The sequence below is a fragment of the Hylobates moloch genome, unplaced genomic scaffold (genome assembly GCF_009828535.3).
Source record: "Hylobates moloch isolate HMO894 unplaced genomic scaffold, HMol_V3 SCAFFOLD_13, whole genome shotgun sequence".
Taxonomy (NCBI): Eukaryota; Metazoa; Chordata; class Mammalia; order Primates; family Hylobatidae; genus Hylobates; species Hylobates moloch.
The window spans coordinates 17,932,569-17,955,637 of NW_026652288.1; the positions used below are offsets into that span (position 1 = coordinate 17,932,569).

Below are 23,069 nucleotides of genomic sequence, written 5' to 3' on the forward strand. Positions count from 1 at the left end.
CTTCTCTCGATATCCAGCCACTTATGTGTTCTTCCACTGGTCAGTTCCTCTTGATGTCCAGCTGCTCATGTCTGTGCCTGCTAGGGCCTCAGGATTTTTATAGGCACAGGATGGGGGTGTGGCAGGCCAGGGTGGTCTTAGAAAATGCAACATTTGGGCACAAAAACAGGAGTGCCTGTCCAAACTTAGGTCCATGGACACAGGCCCGGGGGTGGAGCCCTAGCCAGGGACGGCACCTTTCTCTACTTAGCACATCCCTGCCCCCCTTCCATATCACAGGTACCCCGTCAGTGTGTAGAAATATTATGTTGCAATAAAAAAAATAAGGGGTAACACTAGATCTCTAAAGCCCCAGCCAGGGCTAACATTCCACTTTTGATTTCAAAGAACTCACAGGCATGATAAAAAAGAAAGTAGTCCCCCTGTGGTGGGAGTATCAGACCCCGATGTGGTGAATGTGGGGAGGCCTAGAATACAGGTTTAGGTTCATATCAGGGCCTGCTTTAGGTACAAGCTCTGGATAAATGATTTAATCACACACAATTCTATACACTAGAGTATCTGGATAAAAGATTCTATTTCTCCACAGCCCAAATCTTGCAGGAGAATCAGATGAAAGCCATGTGTGATAGCCTGTCACCTAGAGAATGTGGAGGCAGCCATTGCCTTCAGTGCAAGCTGCCAGCAGGGCAGATGAATTGCTGCTCTCCTGTCTGTGGTTCTGGGGAAAGTCAATAACTCATGCTCCCAAAGTAAAGGCCAGAGCAGGAGGAGGACGTGTGAAGCATTCATGAGCAGATCTATTAGATGTGTGTTATGAACTGAATGTTGGTGCCCACTCAAAATCCCTTTGTTGAAATTTTAACCCCTAGTGTAATGGTGTTTGGAGGTGTGGCTTTTAGGAGAAGGTTAACTCATGAAGACAGAGCCCTCATGAATGGAATGAGTGCCCTTATATTATAACAAAAGACCCTGGAGAGCTCACTCATGCCTTCCACTATGTGAGGATGCAGTGAAAAGATGTCCAGCTATGAACCAGGAAGTAAGCCCTCATCAGACATCGAATTTGCCAACCCTTTGATCTAGGATTTCCCAGACTCTAGAACTGTGAGCAATAAATTTCTACTATTTTTAAGACATCCAGTCTCTGGTATTTTTATTATAGCAGAATGAATGGGCTAATGCACTATCTTTAACTTACAGCTACCTTCCAGTGGTAGTATACCACTTACCTTTTAGTATAAGACCTATGACTTCATGCCTCCATTTCTCCCTTCTTGCTTTTTTATGCTATTAGTGTCATATATTTTACTTACACGTAGATCAAGTAAGAATTCCAAATTACTGTTATTCCTTATGCTTTAAGTGGTCAATTATCTTTTGAATATATTTAAGTAATAAGAAAAATACTATTTATATTTATTCATGTAGTTATTTCTGGTACTTTTTACTCCTTTGTGCAGAATCAAATTTCCATTTGATATTATTTTCCTTCTGCTTGAAAGACTTAGTTTAATATTTATTATATTACATATATGCTGGTGATTAGTTCTTTCAGCCTTTGTGTTTTTGAAGGCTTTCTTTTGCCTCCATTTTTGAAAGTATTTTCATTGGGTAAAGGATTCTAGGTTTTTCTTTTTAGAATTTTAATGATGTTGTTCAAATGTCCTCTAATTTGCAATTTTTCCAATGAAATTGGAAATTGGAAGCTGTCCTCTAATTTCCAGCTTTTCCATGAAATCTGGTGTCATATTTATTTTGCTTCTGTGAGATGGTTTTCTTTAAGCATCATTACAGTTAGTTCCCTGGCTAGGGTTCTCACCTGGATTAGAGTTAGGACTAGGATCTCAGGGTAGAACTTGTTAATGATTATGCTAACCATGGGTTGAGAGGGCTGAAATCTAGCCATTCTACATCAGAAAGTAAAAGGTTTTAGTCTAGGTTCTCTATAGTTATGGTAGAAGAATTAGATTATTCAAAGAATTCCATTTGATTTTGTTAGAAATATCCACCTCGTGGTGGATATCTAGCAAAATATCCACCTTTTGCTAGATATTGGCTGCCTGTTTTCTGTGGACTGGAGGGGGTGTGGGTTGTGGAGGGGTGGGGCAGGAAAAGCCACATCACATTTTGTTCAACTGTCCAGTATACTGACCTTCAATTGCCCCTTCTGTCTTCTACTCAACTTTTAATTCCTGCCTCTGTCCTCCCCCAAGCAACACACATGCTGACTCTGAACGCAGTGCCTTTCTGAGGTCCTTTGGGTAGGTGGGCTTCTACTGCCCTGGCGGCTCTCATGGTGTATTATCTGCTGGACATTCTCCTTCCATTTTATTTGTCACCTCATTTTATATCCAATTTTCTTTAGAATTCTTACAACTATATATAAATAACATTTCTATCCTCCAGTTCTTTCTCTTCGTCACTATTGTTTTATTCCTTTTTGTTCTTTTATTTTACTTATTTTTTTTTTATTTCAGTGGGATCTCAGGAAAAAGGAGGCACACTCACATGCCTGGTCTTTGACCTTAAGTTATCTCTGTAGCCTCTTTAAAATTTTTTCTTCTTCAAATAAGTAAATATGTTTCAAAGGAATTACAAGACAAGTCTAAGAATTCATAGTTTGCTGTTGATGGAATTTGGGCCAGATCCTTTGGCCACATCATTGGTCATCAGTGTGCAGCATTATATAAGTTAGATCCATGCATTGCTCCTTCCATTACACTGCCCTGATCATTGAAGGTAGGGATAATTTCTGCTTCATCCCAATATCTCTGATTCTTGCAAGATGCCTGGCACAGGTTAACATCTTATTGATAAATTAATGAATCCTCATGGACTCAATGACCTCAGAGACTTGCTGCAGCAGTAAGAATCTGTGATCTGTCAATTCTACTTTAGAATTACATTAATTCTGTTATAGAGAATATTGTCTGCCTTCTCAATCTGCCTCTATGGCAAGCTGTTTCTGTGTTTGTTTAGCATGCCTGACTTAGAAAAATCTACTCCTAAAGCAGCATATTTCTCCAACTTTGGCTTTTTCCACAAATAATGGGCCTGTGCTTCTTAGTAGCTAACTTTCCATCTTTACAATGAGATTTAGGGAGGCCAAAATGCAGATAAATTAATTGATTCATTACATAGGCAGAAAAGGCTCCACAATAGTCTGAATTTATTTCTGGGCACTAGAAATATAAAACTGTATAAGATATATTTTCTGTCCCAAAGGAGTTGTTAGTTGAGATACATAAAATGATTCTTACTAATATAAGGTCCTAAAAAATTAAACTTCAATTTGAATCAGAAAATTTAGAAGGCAAACAATATAGATAAGTAGTTCTCACAGATGACCAGTTCCCCTGGAATCATCAAAACCAACAAGAAACCTCATGCATACCTAACATCTATAGCTTCAGAAATGAGTCAGATTTGGCACCTGTCTTCCCCAGCTGCTTTCTCAGAATGGATTTCCAGAGTGCAGGCCCACTGAAGAGAAGGAGCTGAAAGGCTCCAGAGGGGTTGATCAGTGACACTAGGTATTGCCGCCTTTGTTCAAGATCTGCCTAACTTTTAAACTAAGGTGAAATAAGCATACCCATTTCTAAATTATCTTTCTTTTTTTTCACAGATTAGATTTTAAATGATGATGGAAGAACACTCAGCATATTCTGGATATTAGGAATAAAGCTAAAGCTATCTCTCTGTATCTGTATCTGTATCTGTATCTGTATCTGTATCTCTATCTCTATCTCTATCTCTATCTCTATCTCTATCTCTATCTCTATGTATCTAAAGGCCCATAAATGCAATGCAGCAATGTGATAAGTAGGACCATAGGGTCCAAGGACCCCATGGAACTGCAGTTAGAGGAATCATATTTTACTATCCTATCCGTGTTGTTCAACAGGAAGGGAATAAATTTTCAGATCACTCAGGGAAATTTTTATCTTAGCTTTAATTTACCATAATGAATTTATAAGAAAGTATTTGTTAAGGAGGGCAGAAGAAAACTTTTGGAAGTGATAGATATGTTTACAGCATAGCTTGTGAAGATGGTTTCATGGTGTATACTTATCTCCAAACTCATCAAGTTGTATACTTAAATAGGTACTGCTTTTTGTATGTCAATCATACCTCAACAAATTGTTTTGTTTTAAGAACGCATCATAATTGACCACACTAAACTGATTTCATTTTACCCTCCATATCTAATCAGTAAGTTTCTATACTTGTGGAAAGAAAGAACCTATTCCTCTGGAATGTGCTCTTAATTACACTGGGCTGAGGGCATTGCTACTGGTTGTGTTAAATATTGCATTACATAGAAGTGTACTTTTTTTTTTTACAATGAATTTCACAAACATTTGCATTTTAATGTGCACAATGAATTTCAATTAAATCTCTCTTGAGTCTGCTTAAAGACCATTTTTTTCTCACATTTCAGTCTTTTTGGAAATATCAATGTTACAGCAGTGATAACCTTGAAAAGACTGCTGGTGGGTAATCATGTTGACTTAATTTCAGAAAAAGGCAAATTACCCCAAAGGAACTCAGAGCTATAGACTTGAGAGGGACAAGAAGTGTCCTGAGTCCCACTTTGCTACATTGATGGGAGAGGAAAATAAAGAAATTGAAGAATTTGATTTCTTTTTTAAAAGAATTTTGGAAGGCTTTACTTTTTGTAAAAAAGCAAAGTGTGACAAAGTGATCATACATTTACAAAAGATTCCACTGTCCAGCACATAGACATGAAATTGAAAGAAAACCTCAGCTATGCTGAAACTAGGAAAGGTCCCTAATCTCATACTACAAGTTCTGAAAAATATCTGTCAGTTGAGGTCTTACTTTATTTTTATCATCAAATTGAGACTGACCTGAAGCTAACAATGAACAACTCTCCTTAAACTCAAAATTGAAGTAAGTGTGAAGAAAAAATATTTCTGCAGGCTACTACTAATATCTCTATGCTCCTATGCTTAGAGATAACAAGCCTAGAGCTTAGGTAGACCACATAAAAGGCAGGGGAAAAAAACAAAAAAATAATAATATGGAGTGCATTTCAACTTCAGTAGATGAGCAGAGATGGTCAGTGAGAGAAGAGATTAAATGACCATTCTTTACTGTTGTTTTCTCTGGTCCAACTTCCAAACAGGACTGAGGAAATAAAGACATGAGTCAACTTCCCAGGAATGGGCCCATCCAGGGTAAACTAGACATCTATTCATTGGAGAGAAGAGGTGATGATGCATTGCTGCCCCCACTTCTCAACAAACTCGGCAACTGATTCATGGCTATGGGATAAAATCCAAAAACCTAGGGGATTCTCATTCTTTAAAGAATAAGGTATGTTCTGAAAACAGTAAAGATGTTATTTTATTTACAGGGAAACTCAGTAACAGAATTCCCTGGTTCAATATTTTCCATACACCAGTAATCTCCCCTCAGCTTAAATTAATGGCCTCAGAGAAATAAAAGAGTAGTGAATATCCAGCTTTTTACCCAGTGTCTAATGCAGGAGCCACTAATTACCTCTTGATTAAATAGGGAGGAATGTTAAGAGTATTCACCCTATTCTATTTTAGGGAAAATAACAGGCTGGGTGGTAACTGCTGCAGTCAAAGATAATTGAGCAAAAACACATCGGTATGTATTTAGAAAGGGACAATAATGCCATGCAGTAATGCACTAACTGGGAACAGATATACCTTCTGCCATAAACAACACATTTTGAAAACTGAGCTAGTCATTGACTTTTGATGGTTCCATTTATGATTATTTTTCAACTTTACGATAGTGCAAAAGTGATATGCAGTCAATGAAAACTGTATTTTTTGAATTTTGATCTTTTCTGGGCTAGATATATGCAATATGACAGCCTCTCATGATGTAGGGCAGTGGCAGGCAGCAACAACTCCCAGTCAGCCATGTGATCATGAGAGCAAATGACCCCTGCTCTGCAGTGTACTGTTTTTCCATCTGATTTTGCTCAACTGTAAGCTGATGTATGTTTTCTGAGCATGTTTTAGGAAGGCCAAGCTAAACTGTGATTATTTGTATCCACAGATGCAACCAACCACAGATTCAAAATATTAGGGAAAAAATGAAAAGAATAAAAACAACAGCAACAAAAAATAATACAAATAAAACAATATCTTATAACAACTATTTTAACAGACTTTATATTATATTAGGTATTGTAAGTCACTTAGGGATGAGTTGAAGTGTACAGGAGGATGAACATAGATTGTAGACAAATGCTGTCCCATTTTATATAAGGGACTTGGGTATTGGTGGATTTTGATATTTACAGGAAATCCCAGAACCAAATCTCTACAGATACTGAGGAATGACTATGTATTAAATGAATTTTCAATTTATAATATTTTCAACTTTTGATGGGCTTATCAGGACATAACCCCACTGTAAGCCAAAGAGCTTCTGTAGTCAAACTGCTAAAAACAGGTAGCGATAAGGAGAAAATATTAAAAGTTACTAGAAGAAAGACACATAAAGAGGAACAAAACTGAAAATAATCACAGTCCTCTCACCAGAAACTATAAAATCTAGAAGACAATAGAATGACATATTTCTGCTGAAAGAAAAAAAATATTTTCAACATAGAATTCAATACCTAGTGAATAATATTCTTCAAAAATAATGGTGAAAAATTATTTTCAGGAAAGGAAAACGTCAGCAAATTCAACTTTAGCAGATATACACTACAGAAATATATAAGAAAATTTTTAGGAAGAAGAAATATGATATCAAAGGGAACTCTAATTTATATAAAAGAATAAAGAGTGCTAGAGATATTGAGTAGGCTGATAAACATAAGAAATATTTTTCTCATTTAAAATTATTTAAAAGATAATTGCTTAAAGTAAAAATAATAACAGTGTATTACAGGGTTTAAAATATATGTAAAAGTAAACTAAATGACAATAATAGCACAGAAGATAAAGAAAGGGGAAAATGGAACTATATTGTGGTAATGCTCTTACATGGTAAGTGAAGTGGTAAAAAAATAAGCTAGCATGTGATAAATTTTATATCAATACTGTAATCCCTAGAGCAACCACTAAATAATAAACAATAAGATATAGTAAATAAACCAAGACAGAGATACAATTGATTACAAAAATAATGTATTCAAAAGAAGTCAGAAAAGGAGAAAAAGGAGCAAAGAAGACATGGTTTAAATTTTAAAAACTTATATATGATAGATTTAAACCCAACCACATTGATAAGCACATTAAATATAAATGGTCTGAACACTCCAATTAAATGACAGAGATTGTCAGATTGAATAGGAAAAGTATGACCTCTGATTTCAACTTTAGCATGTAAACAGTTTGGAAGTCATTACTCTAGTCATAACAAGAAGAACAAAAGCCAAGCAAACTAAAAATCCATGTCATTTCTGTGATCCGTCAGAGGATTAAGATCACAGGGCAAACTACTACCCTGACATTTGAAGAGACTGGCACATACGAAGAACCACAGCCAAGATCAGCCCAAGAGCAGAAGGAACTGCACTTAGTAACTGGTAGGACCACCTAAACAATAATTTTCATGAATTGCTAAAGGTAGAGAGTGTACTAGCTTGATACTTGAACGCTCCTAAAGAACCCAGTGTTAGGTGGTCCCCAACACCTAACAGGTGGTTGGGTGGTTGGTTTGCCACCAGAACACCCATCAGGTTCTCAAAGTAAGGATCAGAGAAATATCTCCTATGTTGCAGGCAGGAGGAGTGGGTAAAAATACATTCTGAAATACATCCAACAAAAAAGAAACCATTTTGAAATATTATCAGAGAATTCTGTAACAATAGCCTGTCCTCTAGGGCAATATACTACTTCGCACCTTGGGGAAAGGCAATTAGACATTTTCGGACCTCTCTAGCCTTCTTGTCTCATGCAAGGGAGGGAAAAAAAGCCCAAGAAATGCTTCTAAAGCTCACAGCCCAGAAACTCAGGCCCACTAAAAAACTGAGATTTAATCATAAGAATATACAATGCTTCTCTTTCTCAGCAGCTTACCACAACATAAACAGGACTCCAGTATAATAAAAATGAATTACATCAGAGAACAGCAAGCCATGGGCTGTATTTATGAAGAAATTCTTAGGGAAATGCAAACAACAGAGGAGAAAAAAACCAAAATATACAAGGAAGCTGGAGGATACCAAAATCTCTGGAGCCTGAAACTACAACAAATAAACACATTGCAGCTCCTTGCCAAATTAACATAAAACCTTACACTAAAAGCCTAATTAACCTCATTTCCTATTACCCAATATGTCATGCCCACTTTTAATTAAAAATTGCAAGGCATGCTGAAAGACAAGGAAAAACACAAGAAGAGGGAAAGCAAGCAGCAGACTTAGAGGTGAGACAGCTTTTGGAATCATTATACAGGGAAATTATGATAACTATGTTTAATATGAGGGGACATCAAAAAGCTCACAAAAAATGCATATTATGAGAAAACTATGCATGGATTCCAAAAATTGTCTGTACCAAAATAAACTTGTAATGGCTTTTTACAACATGTCAGAACAGGATCTAGCCTGAGGCACTCGAAGAAGGATAAGAATCAGTTTGAAAAGAGCCCCAATCAGAGCAACATTAATTCTACTAAAATTGAAGCAAGAATAAACATCAAATCTATGGTGAAGCTTTGGTGGAAGAAGGGTGAAGTCACTAGTGCTTTACAAAAAGTTTATGGGGACAATACTCCAAAGAAAACAGTTTACAAATGGACAACTCATTTTAAAAAGGGATGAGACAATGTTGAAGATGAAGCTCACAGCAGATCATCCACATCAATTTGAGAGGAAACAATTAATCTTATTCATACCCTAATTGAAGAGGACCGACAATTAACAGCAGAAACAATAGCTGACACCATAGACATCTCAATTGGTTCAGCTTACACAATTGGGATTGAAAAATTAAAGTTGAGCAAAGTTTCTATTTGATGGTTGCCAAAACCACTGCACCCAAATTAGCTGCAGATAAGAGCAGAGCATTCAATGGATTTTTTAAAATGAGATCAAGATCCTGAAGCATTTTTTGAGGAACTGCAACAGGAGAAGAAACATGGCTTTACCAGTATGATCTTGAAGACCAAGGACTATCAAAGCAATAGCTACCAAGAGGTGGAAATGGTCTAGTCAAAACAAAAGTGGGCCAGTCAAGAACAGAGGTCATGGCAACAATTTTTTGAGATACTAAAGGCATTTTGCTTGCTTACTTTCTGGAGGGCCAAATAATGACAACATCTACTTATTATGAGAATGTTTTGAGAAAGTTAGCCGAAGCTTTAAGCAAAAAAAAAAAAAAAAAAGTTTGGGAAAGCTTCACCACAGAGTCCTTCTCCACCATGACAATGCTACTGCTCATTCCTCTCATCAAACAATGGCAGTTTTGCAAGGGTTTTGATGGGAAATTTTTAGGTACCCACCTTATAGTTCTATTTGGCTCCTTCTGACATATTTTTGCTTCCTAATCTTAAAGTACCTATAAAGGGCACCCATTTCTCTTCAATTAAAAAAGTAAATAGACTACACTGGCATGGTTAAATTCCCAGGGCCCTTAGTTTTTTACTGATAGACTAAATGGCTGGTATCATTGCTTACAAAAGTGTCTGGACCTTGGTGGAGTTTATGTTAGAAAACAAAGTTTATATTTTTTATTTTTATTGTTGAATTCAAATTTTCCATAAATGTTTGAAGTCCCCTCATATGCTAAGGGCTTTAATGGAAAAGCAGACAATATGCAAGAACACATGGTTAATCTAAGATGCAAGATTGACACTTTAAGAAACAATTAGAAGGAAATGCTAGAAATAAACACTGTAACAGAAGACTTTTAAAAATTTATTTGATAGGCTCATCAGCAGGCTAGACATGGCTGAAGAAAGTCAGTGAGCTTGAAAATATGTCAAACTGAAATGCAAAGAGAAAAAAGAAATGAAAAATGGAACAGAATATCCAATAACTGTGGGATAATTACAAAAGATATCACATGAATATAATGGAAATACCAGAAAGAGAAAAAGAAGCAGAAGATATATTTGAGTTAATAATGCCCAAGAATTTTCCAAAATTAATGCCAGACGCCCAACCCCTAATCTAGAAAGTTCACAGACCACCAAGCAAGATAAATGCTGAAAGATCTATAGCTAGGTATACCATATACAAATTAGAGAAAACCAAAGACAGAGAAAACTGTGAAAGTGGCCATAAAATAAAAACACCTTATTTAAAAGAAACAAGAATACAAATTGCATAGGACTTCTATTCAAGAAGAATTCAAGGACGAAAAGTGTGGAGTTAATTTTTTTTTTTTTTTTTTTGAGACGGAGTCTTGCACTGTTGCCCAGGTTGGAGTGCGGTGGTGCGATCTTGGCTCACTGCAACCTCTGCCTCCTGGGTTCACGCCAATCTCCTGCCTCAGCCTCCGAAGTAGCTGGGACTACAGGTGCCCGCCACCATGCCCAGCTCATTTTTTTGTATTTTTTAGTAGAGACAGGGTTTCACTGTGTTAGCCAGGATGGTCTCGATCTCCTGATCTTCTGATCTGCCCACCTCAGCCTCCCAAAGTGCTGGGATTACAGGCGTGAGCCACCACGCCTGGCCTGGAGTGAGATATTTAAAGTGTGACAATAATCCACCAAGCTACAATTATTATCCATAGAAATTATCCTTCAAAAGTAAAGGAAAAATAAAGACTTTCTCAGACAAACAACAACTGAGAGAATTTGTTAGCAATAGACTTGCCTTGAAAGGAATGTTAAAAGAAGTTCTTCAGAAAGAAGGGAAATTATGGAAGTTAGAAACCTGGGTCCACATAAATAATAAAAAAAATCAGAGAAGGAATAAATGAAAGTAAAATAAAATATTTTATTTTCCTTATTCTTAATGTAACAGATAATTCTTTAGAGTATTAATAGCTAACAATGTGTTGCATCATTATAGCATATGAATACATGAGAGAAATGACAGCAAAGGTATTGGGGATGAAAGAGAGACACTGAGAATACTCTGTTACAAGGCACTGGCACTACCCAGGAAGTGCTATAGTGATGATTGTAATGACTAAGATTGGTTGTGAGTGTACCCTGGAAACTCTAGGGCAAACATGGAAGAAACAACTTAGGGCTCTACCCATCACAAAGCTACTGTACCAGTCCTGGAGTGTTTATGTGAAGGAGAAATTAATTTCTATTTTATTTAAGCCTTTTTTGATCATGACAAGAACATTTAACATGAGATTTACTCTATTAACAAATGTTTATGTGCACAATGCCGTGTTGTTAATTGTTGGCACAATATTGTGAGCAGAGCTCTAGAATTTATCTTATATAAGTGAAACTACATACATTGAAGAGCAGGGGCCTGTTTTTTAAAATTGTTTTGTTTTGTTATTTACAGCCAAATAAAACTAAAACTAGTAATAAATAATAAAAACTGGCTTATGAATATTTAGAAAAACTGAAGGGTTTTATAACTATTAAAAAATTAAATCGGTGCTTAAGGTCTTCCCACAAGGATCAAACAGGGTGCAAATGAATAAACAGGTGAATTCTACAAAACTGTGATAGAAGAAAGAATTTCAGTCCCACAGCAACAATTTTAGGATGTGTAACACAGAACACTCCCTAACTCTGTGAGATCAGGATAGTTTTGACAGAAACGTCTGAAACGGACAGTATAAGGAAAGAAAGTGCCAGGCCACTTCTAATGATAGAGGAAAATCCAAAACAAACTCTTGGCAAACTGAATTGGACAATGTATAACAAATTGATAATTAATACTTTATGATAAGCCGTCTTTATTCCAAGAATGTAAGATTGGTTCAAAATAGAAAATCTTTTCCTGTGACTTGCCATGTGTATTAGTTTTCCATTACTGATGTAATAAATCCTCAAAATTTATCATATTATAGTTCTGAAGCTCAGAAGTCAGATGCAGTCCTCACTGCACTAAAATGAGGGTGCCGACGACACTGAATTCTTTTCTGGAGGCTGCAGTGGACAATTTGTTTCCTTGGTCATTCGGATTGTTGGCAAAATCCAGTACCCTGTGGTTGTAGCACCGAGGTCTCTGTTCTCTTACTGGCCATAAACTGTGTGCTGATTCCGGCTTTGGGAGACCATGGCATTCCTTGGCTCATGGTTTCCTTTCTCCTTCTTCCCAGCCAACAATGGTGGGTGAGTCCAATACTGCATCTCTCTGACCCACTCTTTCCCCGCCTCTTCCATTTTTAAGGATCAAGTAATTAGACGGGGCTCACCTCTATCACCCAGGATGATATCCCCACCTCAACATCTTTAAACTTGATCCTTTCTGCAGAGTTCCTTTTGCCATGTGGGCTAACAAACTCACAAGTGCCAGGGATGAGATCATGGACGATGTGCCTACTGCATCATACTAAGAGACAGAGGGAGAAAAACTGTGGAATCATCACAATGAATTGTAAAGTAATATTTGAAGAAATTAAACATTTTATCATTATTAATATCTCTTACAAATGGATAAATGATGTATTTTAAAGAATTCCTTCAGAAAATATCATGCTCAATGATAAAATACTAAAAGTATTCCCCCAAAGATATGAAGAAAGACAAGGATACCAGCTATCCACTCTTATTTTAACCATTTGCTGGTTGTTCTAGCCAGCAATAAACTAGTATAAGACAAAGCAGGAGTACGAGGTTTGGAAAGGAGAAAGTAAACTATCATTAATTTCAAGTAATATAATTGTTTTCATAAAAAGCCAAAAACACCTATAAAAATTGTTTAAATTAATAATTTATATTATTTTTCTGATATTAATAAAAGACAACTGTATTTTATACACCAGCCATAGTTTTAAAACATGCAGTTTCAATAAAATACATAGTTTGCAAGTGAAGTGAGGAAATACAAGGTATTCAAATCTGTCCAAATCTGTGCAAAGCATGTATGGAAAAGTTATAAAATATTTTTCAAATACTTTTTTAAAAATGCTAAATAAATTGGGAGACATATGTTTATGAACAGGAACACTTTCCTTCTTTCCTGAGGTCATTTGGAGCCATGACTGTGATTTGTCACATTTGCTTCCTAGTGGCATTTGTCCAGTCAGTTGGGGAGGAGCACAAATGGACTGAACGGGAAGGGCATGGAAAGCTCATGGAGCCACGGCCTCACCTGAAATTCATTGCACTCCTGGGCTCAGAGATTTCAGATGAGGCCCTGAGGTTATCGGATATCTTGGGTTTGATTTACTCTTGTGCTTTCAGGTTTATTCCAGGAGTCAGTATACTTAATATATGCAAATTTTGTTTTTTACTAATTCTTTGTAATCTTCACTCCAGAGTGATAATTTAATTAACTTTAGTCTTCAATAACAAAGTTCTTTGAAATTATTTGCCCTGAGACTGAAAATCCCTGGCAAAGAAATCTCTGTTGTCAGAACATAGGCTTTGCTGCTCTCTGCTGTTGGATAGGGGTAACTCTTCACCAAAGAAGACTGGAGCCAGGAGACCCTCAAAGGAAGGCAAAGGCCAAGGATGAGGAGTCAGGAGAATGGCTCTTATTCTGGACACTGGCATAGGTGATACAGCCATGCACATCTCTTCCATGGAATTAGGAGGAATCTCTGCAAACTTTCAAGGACTTCATGGATGTTTGATAAGAAATTTTGCAAAAGAATATATTTCCAACTAGAAAGTGCAACATAATTTTAAAATATGTAATACCAGTAGGCTTATTGATAGTTGTGTTTTTTCTGTATCACAAACTACCAGGTGCTCCATCCATTTCTCTTTGGTCCACATATTAGATCCACCTCTGACATCAGCTGGATTGATTGGATTATCTGGAGATCGTTATGAAACAAAGAGTAGCATATAGATGGTTTATGGGTGATTACTCTCAGAAGATGCACCTATGAAGAAGTTACACAGGCAGAATTGTGCAGAAAGAGAAGCCAACCAACAACGAAGTTAGAACTGCTGCCTCAGCCAGTCTCATGGGGAGCTCTGGAGCTGAGATGGCCTTTTGGAATTGTCCCAGATTAAGGGAGACTGGGCCTTTGTGTCCCTGCATTGGCCAGTTGTTGGCCATGAGTGAACTCCTGTGAGGTGTATAACCTTGGACAAACCAGTTCCCTAAAGTCAAGTGCAATTTTCTGTCAGGGTCACATTATAAATTAGCAGCTGATATTTCCAGACGCTGAGACCAGGCTATGTTGGCCCTGAAGTGGGGATCTGGACTGTGTAACACAGTGTCTATTCAGTGAGTCTTGTTAGGAAACTATGGAATCTAAAAATTAATTAAATCTCTAGTTTGAGGGTGTCTACATTCCAGTGTTAGGTTTCATTTGGTGTTACTTGAGCTGAGCTCAGAGAAATGGAAGTCTTTGCACAAGAGGATGCATTAGAGAAGGTCAGGCATATGACATAAATGACACAAAGGGTTAGAGGAAGAACATTACAGAAGTCTCTGCAACAGCAATATTCTGAACAAACAGGTAACTATTGTGAAGAGGAACAGGAAGGTGTAAGGTTGGTAAGATTCAGCCAAATCAAAGATATAAAATAAGTTTTGGAGATTGATCATAGCTGACTAGAGACCACCGCCTCATCTCACCACAGTATGACTAGCTGTGTGGTATTAGGCAAGTTACTTAATCTCTGAGAGCTTCAGTTTGCTCATCAGTGTCAACAGGGAACAATAATAGTACCTTCCTCAGACAGTTTCAGTGAAAATTTGAGACTTACATAAAGCTGGAACCCCAAAGGCTACAACCTTAGTGTTAGGGATGAACAGCAAGTAAATCTTACTGTGTTTGTGTGTGTGTGTGTGTGTGTGTGTGTGTGTGTGTGTGTGTGTGTGTGTGTGTGTGTGTGTGTGTGTGTGTGTGTGTGTGTGTGTGTGTGTGTGCAGGCATGCACACACCTGTGCATGTTATATGTGCACATATTTACATATGCATATCTACATCTATGTAATGTCCATCTGTATCTATATATCAGTGGTTTTCAATTGGGAATGATTTTTCTTCCATGGAGATATTTGGCAATGTCTTGAGACATATTTGGTTGCCATGGAGTGGGAGTGTTGCTGGCATCTAGTGGGTGGAGACCACAGGGGATGCTGCTAAATACCCTATGGTCTTGACAGGACAGTCCCTGTCAAGAAAAAAATGACCTGACCAAAAATGTCAGTAGTGCTAGTGTTCAGAGATTCTGATCTATCTCTATATCATCTGTCTATATTTCACATCAGGGGTCTCTAACCCCCAGGTCATGGACCAGTACCAGTTCGTGGCCTGTTAGGAACCAGGCTGCACAGCAGGATGTAAGCTGCAGGCGAGGGAGGGAAGCATAATCTGTATTTACAGCCACTCCCCATTGTTCACATGACCGCCTGAGCTCCGCCTCCTGTCAGATCAGTGGAGGCATTAGTTTCTCATAGGAGTCGAACCCTATTGCAAACTGCACATGCGAGGGATCTAGGTTATGTGCTCCTTATGAGAATCTAACTAATAATGCTTAATGATCTGAGGTGGAACAGTTTCGTCCTGAAACCACTCACCCCCCAATCTGTGGAAAAACTGTCTTCCACAAAACCAGTCCCTGGTGCTGAAAAGGGTGGGGACCACTGTTTTACATCACAGCTCATTTGTCACTGTGTATAACCCAGAGTAAAAAAACAAAAAACAAAACAAACAAGCAAACAAAAAACCTGTAATTATTATTCTGATGATTCCAGGGAATAGAAGACACTTCCAGATCCCTACTGCAATATCTATTCCCTAATTCTTCCTTATTAACAGAGCCCATTTTTCATAATTCAACGTGTCTGGCTCATTTCTCAGTTTTCTTGCACCAAGGGTGGTCATGTTGCACAATTCTGGTGAACTGTCAGTTGAAGTCTTCTAGAAAAGCTAATATTTTCCTGACAAAAAGGAAGATACTAAAATAATACGTTTTTTTCTTTCCATTGTCATTTCCATGCCTTCCTGCCTGCAATGCCCAAAAGACTGTTAGAAGTATAGCAGCCACCTAAAAATCATGCAGGTAAAAGCCAAACATAGGACCAATAGAGCAGAAAGAGAAAAAGGAACCATGTGGGGCGGGCGGGAGGTGGGGGGTGGATTCTGTTTCCTGCAATATTATGCACTAGGTATCCCAAAGGCATCACCCCTGGAAAAAATAACTTTTAAAAATCCATGTAATATGTTGGAAACAAAGATCTCTTCCTTTAGCTCATTCTGCAAGAAAGTAACGATTCCTTAGAAACCCAAAAAGAAGTGAGATAAGTGAATGCTGATCCTAGCTTTTATTTCAGGGAATCCGTCAAGCCCTGTTGCCTTTAAACTTCCATTTTTATGGTTGCATGTGGTTCATAAAATAGGAAATAAACCCAAAGCCTGTTCAAGGTGGTGAGTCAACTAGGAATTGCCCACATGAAGTTGAGACCCCAAAGAAACACATTTTTTTTGTGGTAAACAAAAACAAACCTACAGCACCGAAGAAGATGGCAGGAAAACACACATATTTCAATGTTAGCATTGCAGGAAAAAAGGTTTAACCTAAGAATTTATAATCATAAACCATTTCTCACAAGCAGATAATTTGCATTAAAGTTAACCTTGATTGATAGTGTTACAGGAAACTGGAAGAAACAAACACAAATTCTCCCTGGAAAAATGCAACTTCAACCCAAGCCTTAAAGTATTCCCAAAGATGAAGTTATAAAGAATGTGAACTCATGGTGAAAATAAAATAATCTATCAGGAATAAGAGCCAGCAGCCACAGATAATAGTGTTAGATCCACAAGAATTCCAGAAGCCTGTTTACATTTGTTTAACAAAAATCTTTGGAACTAGGTATGGTTCAAAATTCAAATCTTTTTGGGATTACAGAAATGTAATAGAGTTTATTTATGGTAGGTTCCAGAAGAGCTTGCATGGGGTTTGTAGCAATACTACATAATGAAAAACATCAGAGCAGAATATACAAAGTGGTTAGAAACAGAGCCTCTAAACAGCCTACGGCAATGCAGCTAGAATTTTGCTCATGAGCAAATATTGTCTACCCTCCTGATGAGAATGAAATTGTATTTTCAAAACTTTTCAATGGAAGAATCTCACATAAGGGATTGTGAAACTGAATTGGAATATCCAATGCAGGATGCAAAGTAAGTGTATTTAATATGTTTTGGTAATAAAAAAGAGACTTGAAAATATGAGCAAGAAACAAGAGCATATTAAAGCAAATTTGTAAAATAACCAAATAGAACATCTAGAAAAAATATAAATGAAACTTATAATAGATTAATTAAACCAGAAGATTAGTCAAAGACTAGTCAAAGAAAAAACAAATAAACTGGTTTTACTCAGGAGGAAGTTCAGCTAATTAATTGTTTGTTAAGTATGCATATGAAATTATCTAAAAATAGCCACAAAAACATAACTACCAAATTAGCTTAGGGAGTAAAAGTATAATTAGAAAAAGCACAAATTAAATACAAAAGAAGGAAAAAAATTCCTTTCCAAACAAAACTGAAAACTTCAAAGAACAATATTAATTACCACAAATGTAAATGGATCTTACTTTCATTAAAAGAAAATGACTTTCAGCCTGTATTTTTAAAACCTCAACTATGTGCTGTTTAAGTAAAATACCCCTGAAATATAAGGACAGAGAAAGGTTTAAATTAAAAATTTAGAAAAATGAATATACTAAATAATATTAACCTAAGTAAAACTGGTGATCCTATATTAATATCTGGCAACTGGGAACTTCAGCTTTTGGCTATGAGGGAGTGCCTGGTTCCAGACTTTCCCTCCACTGCAAACAACCAGACAACTGAGCTTTTAAATATATAAAATAACTACATTCACACATTAGACAACTGGCAGAATAAAACTGGGACCCCATAGACAGGGGAAATCAGCAGAGTAAGCCCTGATGGCGCCGCCTTTCTGTACGGAGGCACTTTCTGGGCAGCAGCACAAGGTGAGAATGATTACAGGAGCACGGCGGACTCGCTGAGATGATGAGACAGGTATTTGAAATCTGGGAGGCTGAGTTGGTGGTAATTTCCAGGGCAGAAAACAGGACAGGAGGAAGCTATGCAGAGAAAGAGGTCCAGATATCTGCAAAGGGGCTTCCTTGAGTTTTTGCTAAACATTAAGCTATAAACACATAGGGTCACACTCCATGAGGCTAGGCAAAGAAGGAATACCAGGTTGTAAACTGAGTAAATTACTCTACACAGAACTACTGGGCAATGTTCAAGGTGCCACCTCTCAGTAACTGATAGAACAAGTAGACACAAAATTGATGAGGTTCTCAAACACCTGAAGATCAGTATCAAACACTGTCTTTATCAACATTCAGAGGGTGATAAACCAACAACAAGATACACGTTCTTTTTGAGAACATATAAAACAATTATGAGAAAGATCATATGCAAGTAACTATAAATTTTAAATGGTTAAAATCAAAGGGAGTATTTTCTATGACTTCAATGGAACCTAATTAGAAACCAGTAACAAGAAGATATCTAGAAAATCCCCAAATATTATTTTAAAAAACACAATATACTTTTAAACAATCTATGGGTCAAAATGAAAATTATAAGGGAAACTAGAAACTTTTGATTTGAATACTAATGAAAACACACATATCAAAATTTGTGGGATAGAAAAAATGGTGTCTAGAGGAAATTTGTACCATTAAATATTCACATTAGAAAAAAAGAAAGGTCTATAATCATTGATCTAAACTTCTACCTCAAGAAGCCAGTAACAGATGAGTAAATTAAACCCAAAATAATTAGAAAGAAATAAATGATACAGATTATAGAAAAATCAATGCAATCGAGTACAGAAATTTAATAGAGAAAAAAACAATGAAACCAAAACCTGGGCTGATCAGGAAAAAGGAGAGAAGATAGAAATTACCAATATTAGGAATAAAAGAGAGAGCATGACTACAGACCCTAAAGAGATTACTCAGATAACCAGACAATAGTATGAGCAAATATATTGTGTCACAAACAAATTTGCCAACTTAGATGAATTTGATGAATTCCTTAAATGATACACATTTTAGAAACTGGTATAAGGATAAATAGAAAATTTGATTCACTTTATACCTATTAAAAAACTTAATCTATAAATGTTCTCCTGCAGATAAATATTTTATTGTTTCAGTTTTTGCAATAAATATTCAATGAATCTTTTTTTGCAACATCTGTGCAGTTTGGCAAGTTATCGCTGAACATTCTAGAATTGTCAAGGTGATTAACATTGCACGTATTGATATATATTATCAAATGCTCCTCTAGAAGCTGTACCAACTTACACTCCCACCAACACCTATTGGAAGAGGCAATTTCCAATGTTTTAAATTTTTCCCAGCAGATGATAAATTATGTCTTTTGTGTTTAATTACATATCTTGGATTCATAGTGAGACTTAACTTTTTTATTATATGTATCATACATTCACTTTTTATCATAATTCTTTTTAGCATAGACTGAGTCATCTACTTTTCTATTGGGTGTTTGTTATTTTCTGAAAGGTCTTTGATTAGGGATATAACTCTTTTTTCATATATGCTGCAATTTTTTTTAAAAAAGTATTATTTAAATGTCAACCTCACAGGTGTGTGTGTGTATGTATGTGTGTATGCTACCATGCAAAAGTTTAAAAAATATGTAGACAAGTTTATCAGCCGTTTTATTTATGATTCTGGTTTTGCTAATTTTGAGTCACTTTTGAAAAATGCCAGATTCTTGGGCAAAAATCAGGCCTGTCTTCCATATGTGCCGATAGTGTTATAGTATTTATTTTTATGTGTCTACTTTCATCTGATAACTTTCAGTTATTTTTCAAATCAGTTTTATTTATTTAATCTCAGTCTGGTAGATAAAAGGCCCAATTTTTCTTGTTAACAACTTCTTTTTTGTGCTTACCTCTTCTTTGATACCTAGATAAACAAGAGAGAGAGAGAAAAAAAACTTAAAAACTGGGTCCTTGATCCCTCCCAAACTGGTTCTGTGGTCTTTTTAGGCAATATTTTTTGAGTACTGCTTATTATGTGTTAGTCCATATGCTAAGCATCATACTGGTGTAAGCATGAATGAGACATTTTCCCAAGCACATTACCTTATACTAGGAAGGTGTGTTGTGTTCTGTTCTGTTCTCTATGTGGGGAGCGAGGCTCCAGCTCCAATGTGTCACTTCCTGTAGGATGCCGAATCTAAGACTCTAATACCCACTGCTTGTGTTTATTACTCTATTATTTCTTAAGATAACCTTTTGCAATTGTCTGTATCCCCCCATGAGACTATAAGAGTATAGAAAGCTTGTGTAATTTGCAATTGTATCTCCTGTACCTCATGAGCTCCTTCCACACAATTGGCCTCAGTATGTGTTGAATGAATTAATGAATAAATAGGTGCAGAGCCTCCGGCTGATTCACAGATGGATGAAGGATCAGCTTCTCCACAAACACACAAACAACTGTGACGGTTGAATTACATCTGCCCCCACCAATTTCATCTGTGGAAGCCCTAACGCGGTACCTCAGAATGTGACTATATTTGTACATAGAGCCTTTAACAAGGTGATTCAGTGAAAATGAGGTCAGTAGAAGCCCTAATCCCATATGCCTGGTGTCCTTATAAGAGGACATTTGGACACACAGGGAAAGGACCAGGTGAGGACACAGCAAGCCGGCGGCCAGGCCTTAATCTTAAACCCTCAGACCCCAGAATTGTGAGAAAATCAACTTCTGTTTTTTAAGCCACCGAATCTGTGGTGTTGTGTTATGGTAACCCGAGCAAACTAACACCCAAACCCAGCTGAGATCAGCCCAGCCCCAGCCTTGTGTCCCATGAGTAAATAAAGGCGGATCATTGTAGTCCAGTGAAGTTCTGTGGCTGTTATTCCACATTGTTGTGGCCACAATTCGCTGATAGCTACTTTAGGAGCCTCAGCTTTCTTAACTATAAAGTGGGTCTTTTATGCGTGTTCTATTGGGTTTGGGGGAATATATTTAAGAAGCCATTAAATAAGCCATGTTTTGCTTAACACTTGGCACACAACAAGCATGAATATATTCTTATTATGGCAATGCTCTTTTTCCTAATATCATATTCTGCCCAGTGTTTTCCTGAGTTTTATGGTAGGGTTAGTCCCCACTCAGAAGTGTTGACTCCTTCATAGTCTTCCTATTTCCTCCAGCCAACCACTGGAAAGCCAGGAAGAGTAGACTTTGCTTGGGTTGGATAAAGAAAATGTGATACATATGCACCATGGAATACTATGCAGCCATAAAAAAGAATGAAATAATGTCCGTTGCAGCCACATGGATGCAGCTGGAGGCCACTATTGTAAGCAAATTAATGCAGGAACAGTAAAGCAAATACCACATGTTTTCACTTATAACTGGGAGCTAGCCATTGAGTACTCATGGACATAAAGATAGCAACAATAGAAACTGGAGGGAGTGGGAAGGAGGGGGCAAAGGTCAAAAAACTATTGGGTACTAAGTACCTGGGTGACAGGAATTCATACCTCAAATAGCATCATGCGATATACCCAGGTAACCTGCATGTGCACCCCTTGAACCTAAAATAAAATTTAAAAAGAAATAAGAATAAAGAGTAGAATTAGCCATAGCAACAATAGCAGCAGTGGTGGTAATAAAGTGACAATTGTTCTAAAGAAAGCCTCAGAACAAACAGGGAGATGGGAGGAGGGAAATATCTCAGGCTGAAGCCTTAGGGAATAATGACAGTTTTGTGGATCAGGAAGCATTTTAGTTGAACTTTGATGAATGACTAAAAGTTTGGGAAATTAAGAGGGTTCAAGTAGACAGGGTGGTGGGTGTCAGTGAGGTGGGAAGCAGTGATTGGCTCCTTTGGGCTGAAGTTCTTGGAGTACGTGCTGATAGTTTTGGGAAGATTTATCTGGAAGTGTAGCCCAGGGTCATACCACAGAGGCGATGAGTTTCAGAGAAACACAATTCTCCTCTTCTATTTCCTGTAGGATCCCAGGGTACGGCTGCAAAAGGAGTCTGAGAAGATGACTTACTGAAATCAAGTTACTTTCTTAGTCATTGTGATAGTTAATTGTAGGTGTCAGCTTGATGGATTCAGGGACACCTAGCTAGCTGGTAGAGCTTTATTTCTGAGTGTGTCTCCGAGGATGTTTCTGGGAGAGACTGGCATTTGCATCAATGAACTGAATAAGGGACAGCCATCCTCACCTAATGTGGGGGCACATTCAGTCCACTGAGGGCTCCAATAGAAAAAAAAAAAAAAGGCAAAGTAACGGTGAATTTGTTCTCTCTCTCTTCCAGAGCTTGGATATCCTTCTCCTTCTGCCTTTGAATGTCAGAATTCCAGTTTCTCTGGCTTTTGGACTGTAGGACTCGTACTAGCATTCCCTGTCCCCCCCACCTCCACCATCCACCGGCTTTCAGGCCTTTGGCCTCAGAGTGAGAGTTACACCATCGGCTTTCTTGGTTCTGAGACCTTCATATCCGGACTGAGCCATGCAACTGCCTTTCCTGGTTCTCCAGCTTGCAGTCAGTCTGTCGTGACACCTCTCAGCCTTCCTTACAAAGTGAGTCAATTCCCTAAATAAATCATTTCTCCTCTCTCTCCGTCTCTTTCTAGCTTATTGGTTCTATCTCTCTGAAAAACCTTGACTGATTCAGTCGTCTTCCTAAAAGAGTTCAGCATTTAAGCTACTCGGGAGGCTGAGGCAGGAGAATGGCGCGAACCCGGGAAGCACAGCTTGCCGTGAGCCGAGATAGCGCCACTGCACTCTGGCCTGGGTGAAAGAGCAAGACTCCCTCTCAAAAAAAAAAAGAAAAGAAAAGAAAATCCCTCTAACCCACAGGCCTAGTCCTCTAGGCTGGTTGCGTTAACGATAGAAAGTCTGGAGAAGACTTTCCAATCCCCAATCCGGTTTTGGGGCGAGTCAGTTGCATGCGTGAAACTGAAGTGAGCAGGAGAGGGCGCTGTACCCAAAGCTTCAGGGTCTAC

General features: G+C 37.5%; 1 long non-coding RNA gene across 1 annotated transcript in view; it reads left to right on the top strand.

Annotated features, from left to right (window-relative positions):
• Window positions 1–22,529, top strand: part of LOC131381078 (uncharacterized) — a 61,192-nt gene extending 38,663 nt beyond the window's left edge. The window contains exons 2-3 of the long non-coding RNA XR_009209523.1: window positions 5,153–5,343; window positions 22,379–22,529. This is a non-coding gene — a long non-coding RNA (uncharacterized LOC131381078). The remainder of the gene's footprint in view (window positions 1–5,152; window positions 5,344–22,378) is intronic.
• Window positions 22,530–23,069: the final 540 nt, after the last annotated feature.